This window comes from Taudactylus pleione, unplaced genomic scaffold, assembly GCF_031769625.1.
Source record: "Taudactylus pleione unplaced genomic scaffold, aTauple2 ptg000016l, whole genome shotgun sequence".
In the NCBI taxonomy this organism is placed as follows: Eukaryota; Metazoa; Chordata; class Amphibia; order Anura; family Myobatrachidae; genus Taudactylus; species Taudactylus pleione.
Genome location: NW_028284418.1, coordinates 37,883,520 through 37,900,038, shown reverse-complemented (window position 1 = coordinate 37,900,038; position 16,519 = coordinate 37,883,520). Strand labels below are relative to the sequence as shown.

The following is a 16,519-nucleotide window of genomic DNA, read 5'->3' as shown; positions in this document are numbered from 1 at the left end:
CTGAGCTAGGAGCAAGGCAAAAAAACAAACAAGTATCTTTGCACCTTTGCAAAACCATGTTGCACTGCAGGTGGGGCAGAATTAAAATGTGCAGAGAGATATATATTTTAGAAGGGCGTGTCCTAGCTCAAATCTAAACAGCAGTGTAAGCATATGTGAGCTTCATGCAGAAGCAGACAGTATTTACACTGCATGCAAAAAAAAATATATATATATTTGTACCCTTAGCAGCGCATCATGGTTTGTTCAGGTGCAAAGTTACTTGCTTTTTTTATTTTTTGCTTTGATCCAAAAGCCCCATAATACCATCACTGGTCTAACACAGCGCTTGCTAGGCTACATCTGTTGCCTGCCTCTGCATTCCACTAACATGCACACTGGGGCAGCTGACCACACTATCACTGCTCAACATATAGAAAATGAGGAAAGACTTTGCACTGAAACACAAAGTGTAGCAGACTCCTATAGCAGCCATCTACTCCGATGGTACATTGCCACATTGTTGCTAGCGGTGACTGAGTGCTGCTGTGTGTAGGCAGCAGCATGAGGAGTGATGGCTGGGTGTATGTGCAGCACAGTTAGCGTTGCCAGGAGTGCCAGCGCTTATGATAGGCAGAGTGCTGAGATGGAGCAGGCCTCCCTCTCTGTAAGCCCTCCTCCACATCCTCCAGCAGCGGCAGCATAGCACACAGACAGTCAGTGCTGTGATGAAGGGAAATACATTGCTATAATGCAGCGTGCTCAGCCCCCAGCAGCAGGGAGAGCACAGTGCTCCTGAGAGGGATCTGCTGCCGCTGCCTCCCGGCCCTGCCCCCAGTTGTTCCTTTGAAGGAAACTTGTGTGATCTTTGGGACGGTGTCACTGCTGCCCCAGGACTGTGTGAGAGGCATGAGGGGCTTCTAATCATCTGAGATAAACACTGATCTTATTTCTCTTTTCTGGTTTCCTCGTTTCTGCTGACCTAAGCCCTGTTTGCCCAGCTCAGAGGAAGCTGAATGAACAGCTGGACAGCTGGATCTCAGGTATTGACAACTATTGTAGCTCTGTTGACTCATTTGTGTTATATGTGGAGTAGAAAAGATTACACGAAAACAGTACTTCTTATTGCAGTTACGGTCATCTATTGGATACCATATCAACCCCAGCTCGTAAATCAATGTGTGTGTGTATGTATATGTGTGTATATATTTTTATATTAGCAGAACTCCAGCTATATGTTTTCTAATTACCAAATCATGCTGAAAAAGAGGTGACAAGTGTTTAGTAATTTACACTGATTAATCAGTGGGTGGTTATTTAGTATTATGGATTGCCCCTTCCCTTGTAATATATTATACTGATTGTATACTAGATACAAATACATACGTATAGGGATTTTATGTACTAGTGTTATACTTGTATAACAGTTGCATCACCACTGCACTCCATAAAAATGATGTGCAAGGTCCTCTGGATCTCATGCGCCGTGTGAAATGTGACCCACAGTACCAGCTTTATACAGTCTCACACCACATGTGTTTATTGTTATCCCAGCCATCTGCATAAAGGAATCACATCATAGCTCAGACTTGTCATGTAAAGATAAGCAGACTCCATCTTTTTAAAAGTGGCTGGCCTCCTATAGGAAAGCTGTTGCTTTTTAAGCTGCAAGAATTCAGTGTATCATTTACAGTAATGGAGAACACAAAAATAGCTGTTATTTATTTATTAAAGTGAGCATAATACCGTACAGCAGAGTCTTTCTTTAACTTGTGCTTTACTCATAATTGTGACTTTGATTTAACTCCGCTTATTGTTGGAAAAGTTCAGCACTTGCAAGGCATGGTATGTATATATGAGCAACCGCATATTGCAATCCAGATGGTTTATTGATAATGCAGAAGGCTGACAATGGCTTGATATTCAATCTTTGTGCAATTTATTTGTTTCTACAAAAGAAATAATATATTTTGTTCTACTTGTCAAATAAGGCCAGTGATCCATATAGGGCCCAGTGAAAACTTGTATCTTCTGTATAATGGAGAAGTGTCAATCACCATTCAATCTTTTGAACTGAAGTCATGACTTGGAGAAGCTGAAGATTAATTCAGAAATTCCATTTCAGTAGTGTAAATAATCTGTGTCCACATCTTCATACTGTAAAGGTGCATACACACGGTACGATCTGTACCACCAACGACTTGAAAGATATCGTTCATAGATCATTCAAAGAACTTTCTAAGATATCTTTCAGTGAGTCATCCTGCCACATATCTGAACAGGCAAAGTTGACGATATCGTCCAGATTGTCCTGCATGTACGGACGATCATAGATATCGTTATTGTTCATGCGGGAACGCGCATCGTTGGTCGTTCACTCAATAAAAAATGACAGATATGGACGATATCGTTGAACGATATCGTTATCGTTCATATTGGAACAATATATCGTCCCGTGTGTATGCAGCTTAAGTGTTTGTTTTTAGTTAGAGAATAATTGATCATACAGTGATTGTTACTTTATAATGCAAAGCTGGCTCTTTAAGCGGGGGGGGGGGGGGGCGGTAATAATATATTAATGAGTGCTCAAGTATTGATTTGCCGTCCCTGATCAACACATTTGCAAATTACATAAATCTTAACAAATGGTTTAGAATACACACGCTACACACAGCATGAACGTTTTCCCACACTGAAATTTTACCCAGTGTGTCCAAACCCCTTTTATAACTCTCCCCAACCCCCTGCATTAGCCATTGTGGTGGTGTATTTCCTCTTGTCACCCTTCCTTGTGCTGAAATTCTACACCCTGCCCTTTATTTGTCGCTCATCCTTTTATCCTGGAGACCCTGAGGAGGGGAGAAGGGGGGTGGGAGTTTGGGCAAGAACTGGTTCATTCACTAGCACTATAACTTGTGACAAGAATATGTTTTCGAAATAAAATATAATATTGCACACCTCTATGAACATGAACCAGTTTTAAAAATGTTTTCCTGCTATATGGGTGTAAGCAACGTATAATAAAAGACCATACCCACATACAAAAAGAGAGATCTTTTGTTTCTTTTGAATGTGTCATATAGAACAGGAGGTGTAACTCAGTGCAGCTTAGAATACAAATTGGCAATTGCTCTGTAGTACAGAATAGATCCGACACCCAGCGGTAATAGTGCAGCAGCCAGCAGATGTAATTATGCAGGTACTGTCATAACCCAATTTTATATATAATATATCTATACTAATATTATAAGAACGTTGTGTCTGTCTGTTCCAGGTTAGCGTAAAAACCACAAAACAGATTTTCATGAATACTGCATCATTTTGCAGTGGAAACTCCTAGAAATAACCTGCTCTTTGTTGCGTCTCGATCCGTCAAGGTACATCTGAGCAATAACAAAAACAAAATGTATTGACACCATCAATACAAGAGATAGGTGTGGCACCATGCGCGTGGCTGGTAAGGTGTGGGGGGGACAGGTGCTTTGGGCCCGTGTTCTGGTGAATAGGATAGGCTACATATCAGTCTGTGCACAGGGCACACAGTGACATTAGTGTGAGTGGTGGGTGAATAGGATAGGCTACATATCAGTCTGTGCACAGGGCACACAGTGACATTGGTGTGAGTGGTGGGTGAATAGGATAGGCTACATAGCAGTCTGTGCACAGGGCACACAGTGACATTGGTGTGAGCGGTGGGTGAAAGCACGGTATACAATCAGGAAACTGGCTGCCTTAATACCGACAGCAGGCTTCCCGACTGTCATATCCCGGCGAGGGTGAGACGCCTGACATTTCCCTGACGCTGGGACACCGGCACCCGGCATCCCGATCGAAGGGATGCCGGGCGTCGCGGGGGGTGGGTTAGGTTTAGGGCACCCGGGGGGGACTTGGGGTTAGGCAACCCCCCAGGAGGGTTAGGGTTAGGCTAGGGGGAGGGAGGGTTAGGGATAGGCACCCCCGGGGGACTTAGAGGGGGGATTAGGGTTAGGCACTTGGGGGGGAGGTTAGGGTTAGGCACCCCTAATGAGGGTTAGAGTTATGGGGTTAAGTCAGTTTATACTTTAGCGATGATCGGGATTTCCAGCGCTGTCGGTCTTCCGCTGCTGGAAACTCTGCTTTTGTCGGCCAGGCGCTGCTGGGAATCGAACCGCCGGCCGCATTTCATACCGATTCCGAAAGCACTGCTGCCACCAGGCTGTATAGCGCTACTGGTCACTTGGGCCACTCCCTCGACATGGCCCATATGCAAATACAATACAACTGGAACACCTCAAATAATAAAAAAAAAGTTGTCAGAAGCGATTTCATTGTGGGCGAAGCTGCGGACAACAGCTAGTAATATAATATATTGGTGTAAGTGCTGCTTATTACAAAATGTGAAGTGGTCCAGGAAGTAACTGATTAGGCCTCCCTGAAAAGGTACATTCTCAGGACATACATGCAGTATTGCACGTGATGCAGAGCCGCTTTCTGTTTTGCAGAGCATTGACCGTGTCATTTACAAGGTAGTTGGTAACAAGGCTTTGTGGGTTGTCTACTAAAATTGCTAAAATGTAGTAATCTGCACTACAACGCAGTGACGTCCGGTGAGGTTAATGGCTGGGGAGACACTGGCTAGCATCAGAGCCAGAATTACAGATATATGAACCAGAGGGCTCACATGGGCATTATACAAGGGTGCAGCAGTATATAGCGCTGGACATTTGGTGTGTCTTGATCAGGGATGTATTGAAAAGGCAGTGCCTCACCTGTCATACACTTTTTACTCCAGAGTTTTAACTATAAAAATGATTAGAATAATACAAATAAGATATATATAATATTTTCTTTACATTTTTCTTATTTTTATAGTCAAAAATCTGGAATATACCCAAGTATGACAGGAAAGCCTCTGCTGCCCCTGCCTCACCGCACCGCACATCACTGCTACAACGATAGCAACCAATCAACCTAATTTGCAGCAAACCGATGAAAACTCATTGCTAAATAATTGCTATGGTTTTAAGTCTATGTATGCACTGTATACTGTGTAAGCAACCCAAGGCCATTATTTCTTAGTTAAGTTCACTTATACCCCTTACACACAGAAAACAAAATTACTGGGTTAAGCACTTTTACCTGGTAATTTGCAGATCAACACAGGTTATTTTTCTTTGTGACCAGGGTCTACCCGGAGACCCGGCAATTTCGACCCAAGTTGACCCTTTCACACTGAAAAAAACCTGTTGATCTGCAAATTGCTTAACCCAGTAATTTTGTTTTCTGTGTGAAAGGGGGGGGGGGTAAGTCTTTAACCGGCAAACCCACCCAGCATGTAAATGCCGGGTTATATCACACTTTCTGTGTGAAAGTAGTATTAATAACAAATGGTCGCAGGCTAAGGATCCATAGTCCATAGATTTCACTGCTATAGAATACCCTGAATAATTGATTCTTTTTTTTGTTTTGTTTCAATGCTGTCTATATTTAGAGATCCATGGCTGAAATAATGTAATTTTCTATACACAAAAATTAGATCTGGCTTTTTAGTTTTTAGGTCCTGAAAAGTATATTACATTTTTTTTTTTCCTTTTGGGCAACGTTAAGAAGCTCACCTTTTTAAGCTGGGTACACACCTTTGTGATCACTCTTTTGATGCGATGGTTCGATCGACTTTACTCCCGATCGGAAGTCCCGACCACAGTGCTGATACGCACATACACACCTATACAATCATACTTGCGACTTTCGATCCCAGGCTGTCAAAATATAAAAAATATCGAAAGAAAATGATTGTACCACCATCAGAGGCAGCTCTGGAACTGGTATAGAATTGCAAGAACGGTGGAAGGTGCATACATGCTGCACATTTTGTCCAATATGGCCCCGATATTCTTCCGACAAAACATGATCAAAAGTGCGTACACATCGCATTAACTAGTCAAAATCAAAAGAACGACCTGATGATTTTACCCAGCTTTACTCTAGGGGGTAAATTTACTAAAGTGCGGGTTTTTAAAAGTGGAGATGTTGCCCATAGCAGCCAACAGATTCTACTTAACATTAATTTAGCACCTTCTAGAAGATAATAGCTAGAATTTGATTGTTTGCTATAGGCAACATATATACTTCTAAAAACCTGCATTTTAGCAAATACACCCCCAGGTCTACATAGATTCTTTGAGCAGCTTTAAAAAAAAACATAATGTGATAAGTAACTATACTTTACAAGACTGAGAAGTCTAATGTTCACAATGGTTTTTATTTAGATTCCTTGTGAAGCCAAATTGTAGGGTTAAGTGAGGTTAGACTCCTCTAGTTGTTTTACCTTGTCTGTTACCCAAAAGTAATATTGGGTAGCATTTATGAGCTAAGCAAATTTAAGGAACCATAGGTGTCTCAATTTTTTATTCAAAAATTATGGGAGCCATGTTTTTACTAAAACAAATGATACTTGTTAAATATATGGGCTCCATTTGAAATGGGGACACACTGGCTTTGCACAACAGATACTTTCTGACAGGTTATTAAAGTTGGCCACATACTTGACCCAGCACAGCATGGTAGGTATCTGGGGTAAACGTGCTACCGCCAGCCACCCTAAAGAACACTGTTTTACATGTAAAGTGTGTGTGTTATATATATATATATATATATAATAAATATTTATATATATAAATATTTAATTAATATTATATTATATATATTATTTTATTTTGTAGGTGATATCTGTCCGGCCTTTGCCTTCTTTCTGTAATTTTCCATTTTTTCTGGACCTCCTTGTACCAACAGTATTGTCATACAATGCACCCAAAGTTGTTGTACCTGCTCTCCGTCACTAGACGGCACCCCAATCTGCTTTATACTATTATCAACAAGACTGATAGAAGGGCTTTGGGAGACATGATAGGAAAGATTACGGTCTGGTAAATCCCAAACACATTTGGGATTTACCAGCAAACTAAAAATGTGATGGGACTTATTGCAACAATTTTTGTTTCATTTTCAAATGAATTTGTGCATTTATAGGTTTATACTAGGGATGTGCAGGCTCGGATAGGTTCGAGTTTGCACGTGGAGTTCGGATTTTTCCCTCCAAAAAAACGGAACTCAGAACGAGGCAAAACGTCATCTTACATGGACGAACATCATCATTCCTGGACAAAAGACCAGGAATGATGATGTTCGTCCATGTAAGATGACGTTTTGCCTCGTTCTGATTTCCGTTTTTTTGGAGGGAAAAATCCGAACTCCACGTGCAAACTCGAACCTATCCGAGCCTGCACATCCCTAGTTTATACTTTTGCAAAATCCTCAGTGCCTCTAATTTACACAGTGCATGATCAGCCCTGCATGGAGGTTTAGTTGCAACTTCATGAAAGCTATTAAAGTATTGCTACAAAAATATTATGCCTTCATTTTCTAATATTTGCTCTAGATAAATACAAAGGAAGGATAACCAGCTGGATGTTTGAACTTGGTTTCATACAGAGGTGTGTTTCACACCATAATCTTCCTGTATAATTGTGACAGGAGCCTCACATTATTTATTCTGTGCTGTTGGTGACCCTGTGTCATTCCATTATCTAACTATTAGTTTGTGACCCCCTGCTTTCCTTCACTTCCCTATTCACATAATGACTCTGCTGCTGTCATACTGTCCCTGTCCTCATTAACCTGAAGGACAGGACACTGCCTCAGTCATGGCACAGTACTCTCCGGCTGCTGAGAACATACCGATGATCTGACTAATAAACAGGGTACACAAGGAAAAGAGTACAATAAGGTGTACAGGCCCTTGTCAAATACACCTTAACTATACTTTGTTTTTTTGTAACCATTTTCAAAAATAATGTAGATAACATTGGTATCAGAGTGTGCTTTGTGATAGTATTGTGGCTAATACCAGAAGACTGACATTGGCTTGATGAGAGACTGCTTAGGCAGACCCCCTCAGATGTTATCTAAAACTGCACATTCCAGAGATATTTTCAGGGTGGTGGTTAACTAAAGTGAACTGCTATATTAATGTTACTCTATTTTAAACATATAGCAAAATGTTGACATTGAGAAAGTGTTCTGGATAATCAATATCCTTAATAGAATTTCTTCTAGCTAGTATAACAAACACCGATGATCAGGGAAATGTTCCCTGATCACCCTTAGGTAGTCCTCTATTGTCTATAAGTTTAGCTGAATGAAGGCATGTTGCCAGGAAGCAGCTGCACTACCAGTTGCTAATGTACCCTGTCGTGATTGCGACTTGTGATTGGTCCTCTCACTCCCACCAGCCACTGGCCCTATAAAAGATTTCAGTAGGTGGTAGTGCAACTTTAATACACCACGACTTGGCTTCCTGTGAGCCCAACTCTAAAAACGTTCCAAGCTCTGAAGGTCCTGACTGTTTGTTGAGTAATAGTGCATTTGAACGTTAAACTATTGTTGCCATGTTACACTTTAAATGTGCTTACTGAACATTGAAATGGGTTTTATTGAAATTTGCATTGTTAAGGCGCCAATTTTAGTTTTGATTACCCTTTATTTATAAGGTGCTGTACAGTAGGGAATCATGATACTGTATAAAATTAAATACACGATGTAGAAGGCAATGATGGCCCTGTCCGAATGGTTTTTCAATCTAAGAGACAAGGTATCATGTATACCTTAGTGGAAAAAGAAAATAACAGCTATAGCTGTGAATGGCTACTGTGAGCCAGTGTGTATGGAGAAGGAATGGATAGACTTCTTTGAAGGAACTTAGGAGCTGATTCAGGCCCGCTCGTTAGGATGCGTTTACTCGTAGCTGGACGATTGCCGTTTTCTGCACATCGCAATGTGTGTGTGCGCGAACCACTGCGAGAGATCGGGAAGCGTTCGCTCACTACGCATAGACAGCAGAGTGAGTGACAGAAGAAGCCATTTGTGGGTGGTGACAGGGGCTGACCACTTGAAACGGGGGAGTGAAGGTGCGAGCGCAGGCATGTCTTAGAGTCTTAACGCCGTTTAAGAGGCGTGCATAATTAACAGGCAGCGTCATTGTACACGTCACCTGGTTGTATTTCACACTGAAGTGACCGCAGTGCTTGCGGCAGGGTATGGTCAGCCACAAGCGCTGCGATCACATCCGATGGTGCTCGATGTACCAATGGTTTAATACACTTCCTGGAGATGATGTGCGCAAGTGGGCGTCTTAAGACAGGCAGGTGGGCGTCTTCATACACAAAGTGATCGCACACCAAGACATAGTGGGCGTGCTAATGCCTTGCCGTGCGATCACCTGCCTTGCTGGGCGTGCGCTGGACTTGCATATACGCTGGGTGCGAAAGAACGCATCTAGGGAGCGGTTCTGAATGAGCTCCTTAGAACTTAGAGAGTAATTTTACTGGTTTGGTTTAATAGGGTTGGTTACAGAGTTCCATTAAAGGAGAGCTGCATGAGGAAATCTTGAGGTTGTGAGTTGGGAAGCAGGCGATCAGTGGAGAAGCATAGAGGCTGCCTCTGAGATTAGTTACAGATGAGGGTAGAAATATAGGTAGGACAGGACCACTAGGAAAGGATCAGTGCTTTACATTTTATTTTGAAGTTCATGGAAACTAATGAAGGGATTGACGTGAGGAAGGAGGGAAAGTGTGAAGGATTCTTTCAGTACCATTTATGATTCGTTACAGGGAGGATATATCTTGCCATGGCCAGGCAGAAAGAGAAAGTCAAGGTGAGAAATAAGAAAGGTTTTAATAAGCATCTTGCATTATGATGGGGAATAGTCTAGGGATGTTGCACTGGTGAAAGCAGTATGATTTGGAAGTTGAATGAATTTTACGCGTGTACAGTGAAGGATAACCCTGATCTTGTAGATTTGTCAATTCTGGTGCTTGGTAGAAATGTAGTCTATGGGCCCAATGCACATGCTTTACGTACACCTCCAATGTTTGTTGAATTGCACATGCACAGAACCCGTACTGCGCATGTGCAGATCAGTTCCTGCATCACTGGATGCAGTGTGTCTGTAGGTGTCAGGTGAGTGACAGTCTGCAGCCATTTGGGGTGGGGAAGGGGCTGCGATGGGGAACGTTTTATAAAATGGGGGGGGGTGCTGCGCTACATGATGACCGATGTTCATGCAGCGCATCACAAAAGCCTGTATTGGGCGTCTTTCTACTACAGAAGCCTCCTGCTGCTTTTGTGTATTTCAGTACAGCTGTTGCGTTTTAACACCTAGTGGCTGCACAATACCATCCATCTCTGAATGAGGCCCTATTCCGGCCCTGTGCAGACTTACCGAATGTGTGTGGATGATTTTTGTAATTTTTTTTAAATTAAAACATAGATCATAGATTTCATCAACTACAACATTTTCCATGACGGTTATTTATCACATAGAATCTTACAGATGGACCAGTCATCACACAGTGACAGAATGTCATTATCGTTAACAGTTGATGGCATGTGACTGTATTATCAGCTTTATCTACCAGTAATTCAGTTATCATGCACAGAACCAGAAATTTTAAAGATATTAATCGAACATACATTTTTTTTTTTTTTACATTTAGAAATCTTGTACCCTTATTGCATGATGCTGAATGTGATCCTTTAGATCAGTTTTCTCTTTTGTGATATTGATGTGTTGGGTACATTTGTATGGCTACCACTGAATAATAGAAACATTTGGTTTTTGCTTTTTTATGGAGTGTGTAACCTAATCACTTAAGCTGAGTACACACTACAACCTATCGTCCGATATATAATTCCGACGCTGATCAGAACGATATATTGTGCATATCTTTTATAGTGTGTATTCCCAGTCCACTGCTTCCAGCCATCATTCATTGAATTGTTCTATTTTCTGTGCTGCACATCAGATGGAACGGTTCCACAGCCGACGCGGCGTTGTTACATACAGCATGCGATGAGACTTTGCTCCTTTGTAAAGTGCATCGTCCAGTATGTATGGTGGCACGATGTATCGTCATTCTGCTTTGCAGTGCCGTAAGGTGTGTACCCAGCTTTAGTTTGAGCCAATCAGCCACTAAGCTCTCTATTGGTCACATGTTGAAGCCCTATAAGTGCATAGTTTCCAGATCTCCTAGTAGGTGCTCAGGTGTATCAAATACTGACTGACACATTTTTAAAAGATCCACAAGTTGTGCTAATTATTAGGAGATCTGTTAAACATGCACTGTTAGCAGTGTCCGAGTACTAGAGTTGGTAAACGCTGCACTAAAAATTTACGGTATTCAGGTAAATTGTACAAAGAGGAAAAACAAGCTGAATACATTTCAGGCTGTGACCGATCATTGTTCAGCATAATACACTGAACTATAGTCATTCAAAGCAGTCATTCACTTGGCTGATTCACATGATTATATCATGGCCAGCTTAAGTTGTGGTATTGGAGGTAGCAGGAGCCATAAAATGTTGCAGTGCTTGCCTAAAAAGCTCCTACACTGGGGAGGCCCACTAGAATTCTAGTAATTGCTGTTTGAGATTTGGCATTATTGTGACTTACTTTTTTTTTATGTTCAACATGTAAATAAATAGACCTGGCATCCGCTCTTCCCTTCTTCACCACTCTTGTCGCCATCCCTTTATACTTTAGTCCTGTTCCCGGTCGTTTTCCGTTCTATCGCTTTGGCATGTGTGCATGACACACCTTCTGTGCACGACACATGTAGTGGGAGCTGGCGCGTGGGCTGTGTATGTATGATGTCATGTGTGCGCCACAGTCACGATTAGGTCATTATGCAAATATGCGTGATGACCTCATTTCTCCCAGACTCCAATATTATTATTATAGATTGAAATCTCTGCTTTCTAAGGAACTATGTAATGGCTGTAGAGCTTTCCAATACTCTTGTCACCTACATGCTTCTGTCTCATTGCTTCTGAGGCCCCATAATCTTGCTGAGTCTAACCACGTACAGGGTGGTTGTACAGTGTGAAACCTGGATGGAGAATTGAGCAGTGGAAAGAAAAGATCAGGTGGAGAGATATCATTAAGGTGGAAATAAGAACTGGCTGGAGATACAGAGGAAACTCGCTCTACTGATAATAATAAAGTGAGATGCACATGTGAAATATAAACAACATTTTTATTCTAAAATTAAATGTAAAATTGTCTACATAATGTGCTGTATAATACTTATTAATCAATCTTGATACCATCTTAAATTTGACTGTTTACATAATATTACAATTCTTACGTTATTATCAGCATGATTTGAATGAATTAATATAAACAAATGTTTAATGTTTGCTTTCCCGGAGGCCTCACCAGCCTTGTATTGAAGGGATTAATAATCAAGCTCATGACAGACGTGGCTTTATGCGCCTTGAAGTATGGATAATAAGGAGAGCTAAGATTCTTTTAGCTGCCTTAAGTTTAATTGGAAACGAGAGGTAGCCAATGTTCTGTGGTCCATTCTAGCACTGGACCTTCGGATAAATTTAGTACTGGAAACAGAAACCCTGTGTTGTTTCTCAGCTTTCTAATCAGGCAGCGGTGGCGATCTATGAATAGAAAGAAATTGCAGTGTTCAGTTTCAAAATAGGCACTTTCTTTGTCAAACCGTGTCTGACTGTGTCATGCTCTGCAGCCCTGTACTGTACTTCTGTACTGTCTCCCATGGCACTACATAGACCTGGAGAATCGGAGGTAGAATCTGCAATTTGCAGTTGATCTGGAATAGACTCTTCTTAATTGAGTGATTGTTTGATTAACATGTTATTATATGAAGCTGCAGAGATGCACTTGCTTGAAGTTGAGACTCTGAATTCTTGTTATGACTGTGAGAGGTCCTGAGTTCCTAAAGGAGCGCTCTGGAACCCAGCCAGTGGCAGAGAGAGAGAGAGAGAGAGAGAGAGAGAGAGAGAGAGAGGAGGAGAGGAGTCTGTGAAACTGCAGAGAGCAGCAGTGAGAGATTGATGGTACACCCAAGTTAGGTGCTGTCATCCTGACCCAACAGTGAGCAGGTACGTAGGACCGTGGACAACTACTTTCCTGCAATAAAACATTTCTTTATTTCAGAGCTATGGTCCAGTGCCCATTAATGTATCTATTGTACTGCTCTACTATGCTTATGTTGGCTCCATAAACAACTTTGTTGTGTTATTAAACATGTGTTATTAAACATGTCCCATTAAATTCACACTGTACCATAACAGGCGTGAGACTGAAATAAGCTTGGGTTTCCAGCTCCAGTGGTAGGTGCCTAGGAGTATGCACCAACACCACCCCAAAGACAGAATGTCGGCTACAGTTTTATACTTAGAATAGTGCCCTTGCTAACAAAAGCATTTGGATGCAAGGTTTACACTATACTAAAGCACCTAATCAGACATTGCTGTCAGTGTTTACATTGTATGAGCAAGATAAAAGGTCATTGCTGATTGACTGCTGTGGTTCAATATACACTATGCACCTTAACGCAACTTGGGTAAAGGTTCCCTACTGTGGATGATGTGGCTAGAGACTGATATTCTCCAGTATTTTATTATATTGTAGGCCAGCAAAATCATGCTGGACAAAAGAAGCAAACCTGTTCTGTGAATCTTTTCATTTAGATGCTGCAATCAGTCCAATCAATGTCTGTTTTAGAATCTGACACAGCGTGTCTTAAGTGTATAATGCAACAAAGAAGAGAAAGTATGTCTTTTTATTCTAACAATTTTCTGCCAAATGCCGTGTGGAAGCCCCCAGTCATAATTATGTTGCCTAATAATGTGTTTCTGGTCATTAATATTTTGACCAATCCAAAGTCTGGTTTTATTGATTCCTTATGTAACCTGTACCAGTCCTGCAGCATTAGAACACAGTATGTATAAAACTTGTGCTTTGTTCTCCTGTACATGAAACAGATTATTGTACTCCTGTATCTCATGATATAAGACTGTTTCCTAGGATGTCTAATCCTGATGAAGTTAAAGTTGTATAACCAGAACATTAAATTCAATTTGGGAAACAATAAGTATTTTATTTTAAGTTGCGTGCTGGCAAATAAATATTAGGTAGAACAGGCAATTTGTTTAGGAGAAACAAATGTGGGATTGATAATGGACAGACAAAACAAATTATCTAACGTTCTAGATGTTTGTCTTTTCCGTTCTTCCATGTGAGATAAAATTCGGTTTCACAGTCTGATTATATTAATTTAGCATTCTCTCCATCTGTGATATTTACACTGATTGTCAAGAGAATCAGTGAGATGACCCTCTGCTGTACTTAATTTTTCTTCAAGCGGGACCTTTTATCCTGGTCAGAATGATGGCATCATTGACGCAAAAATGTATTCTCCTGAAGCCTTCATTCATTAGCTAACAGCATGTAAATCTGCATGGCCAGATTCTAACGTTCTAATGGAGTGCAGAGGGACCAGATCATTCAATTGGGCCGCGCAAGCGGATTGCTAAATGATAGGGTCCAGCTGCTTAGTGCACTTGCCAAACAACCGGTGACTGCGATTGGCCTTTGTACCCTGATGATCATCAAATTTGTTGGTCATTTTGAGTCCACAATTTGGGACCAATTTATTCTGAAACAATCTGTCAATTTCTGAGCAGCTTTAGCCCTCTTTTTTTAAAATGCTTCCCTTGACAAATCGTGTATTAAATTAACAGGCACATCACTGCAAGGTGAATAGCTTACGTATTATCTACAAAACTAATGCTCATCAATTACCAATGGGAGTATTTTACTTTTACTCTGAAGTGTGTTCATTTGGATATGATTTGTAATGCAGGTTCTGCTATTTGTGTTTGCTTTTAGAGATTTGCGATATGATATTTTATACCTCTTGGTGTATGTTTTGGTTTTTTTTTTTAAACTTTTTATTTTTTTTTCTCTGATCAATTCAAGACTTTTCAACAAGTTTGGTTTATCCTGCATTGTTTTCCATGGCATTATATACCCTGAGGGCTGTTTGTCAAGAGATATTTAGAACACTATCGTGTTCAAATCTACAAAGAAACATTAAACATGTTTGGCGGGGGATTATAGAATGATTATGATGAAAGCTAGAATAGTTTGCAGACAAACCTTGGGAGCGAGGTAATATGAGGCTCTCTTAACTGTTCGTGCTGCCACGTTTGTTTAAAATTTCCACTAGTTTTCTGTTTTAACCTCAAAACAGTGGAGTTGGGGCTGTGGTGTAAAAAGTATATGACCTGATTGCCACTACCATTAACAGCTACTACCTCCCCTATATATTGGATTGGAGAGGATAATATTTCATATCCTCTATATAAACAAAATGTTATAGCATACTTACCTACTCTCCTGGAATATGCAGATGACTCACAAATTTCAAAAGTCTCCCCTGTACTCTAGGGAAAGTAGGCCAGCCTCCTGAATGTCGCCAACTTCCCAAGAGTAGTGGGAGATTTGGGGGCTTGATGATGATTTGTTTTGAATCATGATTAGGGTCCTGCCCCTACTTTTCAATGTTGTAGTTTTGTGTACCATGGACTCCCTTGTCCCTGCACCCTCACGCCTGGCTATGCGGCAGCGCCGACAGCCATAGAATTGGCATGTAAGCGTTATAGAGAATAATTACATTTTTTATTCTGATAAAACAAAGTTTGTCATCAATATTTGCCACTTGATCATCTATTATTAAACTACAGCTCCCTTACTGCTCAGAAAGTCCGTAGTTGACATGTGTTGTTCAGCAACTGGGCTTGATGGTAAAAGGCTTCCCTGCGCATATGTGTTTAGGAAATATGAAAACTACAGGTTGTCCTCTTCTGGTTGCTGACTGAGTATTAATTTATAACCATAACAAAGGTAACATTTAAATTCATAAAAAAAGATACAGCAATAATACTATACAAAATACCCAGCCATGAACAGCTTAAGCGACAGAAACAAACAACAATAAAAAAAGATTTTCAAACTGGAGGTATTGGGCAGCTCATCATCAGATAATAGTAATCTATAACACAACATAGGTAAGCTTGCACAAATAAAAAATAATAACCAATAAACCACCTATGGTAAAGTTTAATAGGAGAAGGAGAAACGGAGAAAACAAAGAGCAGAGAAATGGGGGGAATGGGCGGAGGGGGGTGTGCATACTCAGACTTAAGAAAGGCCATGCATAGTGTGAATAGGAAACCAGAATCGCTTATCTTGACCCGGGCAGTGGAGTATTCATGAACTGGAACCATGTATCCAGATCTCATGATATTTAGGGATAATGTTAGGCTGGGAAATTTAGTAATAGTATCCAGCACATTAAGCAATGCGGGCCTTGTCAGGGAAGTAGGCTGTTCCAACCTTTAGCAATTAGAGATGTCTCTACATTGCAAATATGCATAAGCAAGTGGTCGCAAGGTTTACTAATCTGCTGAATGGAACGGTAGTACAATTGTGAGACCCATGAGTCATGTGAAGTTCAGGGAAAATAGTATGTAGCCATTCAGGCACCACATACCACTGGGTGAGATGGCTCTCTAATGGCAATGCTTATGGAAGGTTTAACAGTCAGGAGCCTAATGGCAATCCAGTACTTGCTGTCCAGGTCCATCCCCATATCACTTTCCAGGGAGCTACATGATGATCATG

At 41.0% G+C, this 16,519-nt stretch overlaps 1 protein-coding gene across 3 annotated transcripts in view; it reads left to right on the top strand.

The window, feature by feature from the left end:
* Positions 1–16,519, top strand: part of PALD1 (phosphatase domain containing paladin 1) — a 281,234-nt gene that overhangs the window by 64,425 nt on the left and 200,290 nt on the right. Inside the window, exon 1 of one of the 3 annotated variants that reach the window (XM_088475674.1) lies at positions 728–1,022. The exons of the other annotated variants lie outside the window; for them this stretch is intronic. The gene's annotated coding sequence lies outside the window, so the exon portion shown is untranslated. Of the gene's footprint in view, positions 1–727; positions 1,023–16,519 lie in introns of those variants that run through there. 3 annotated transcript variants of the gene reach the window in all.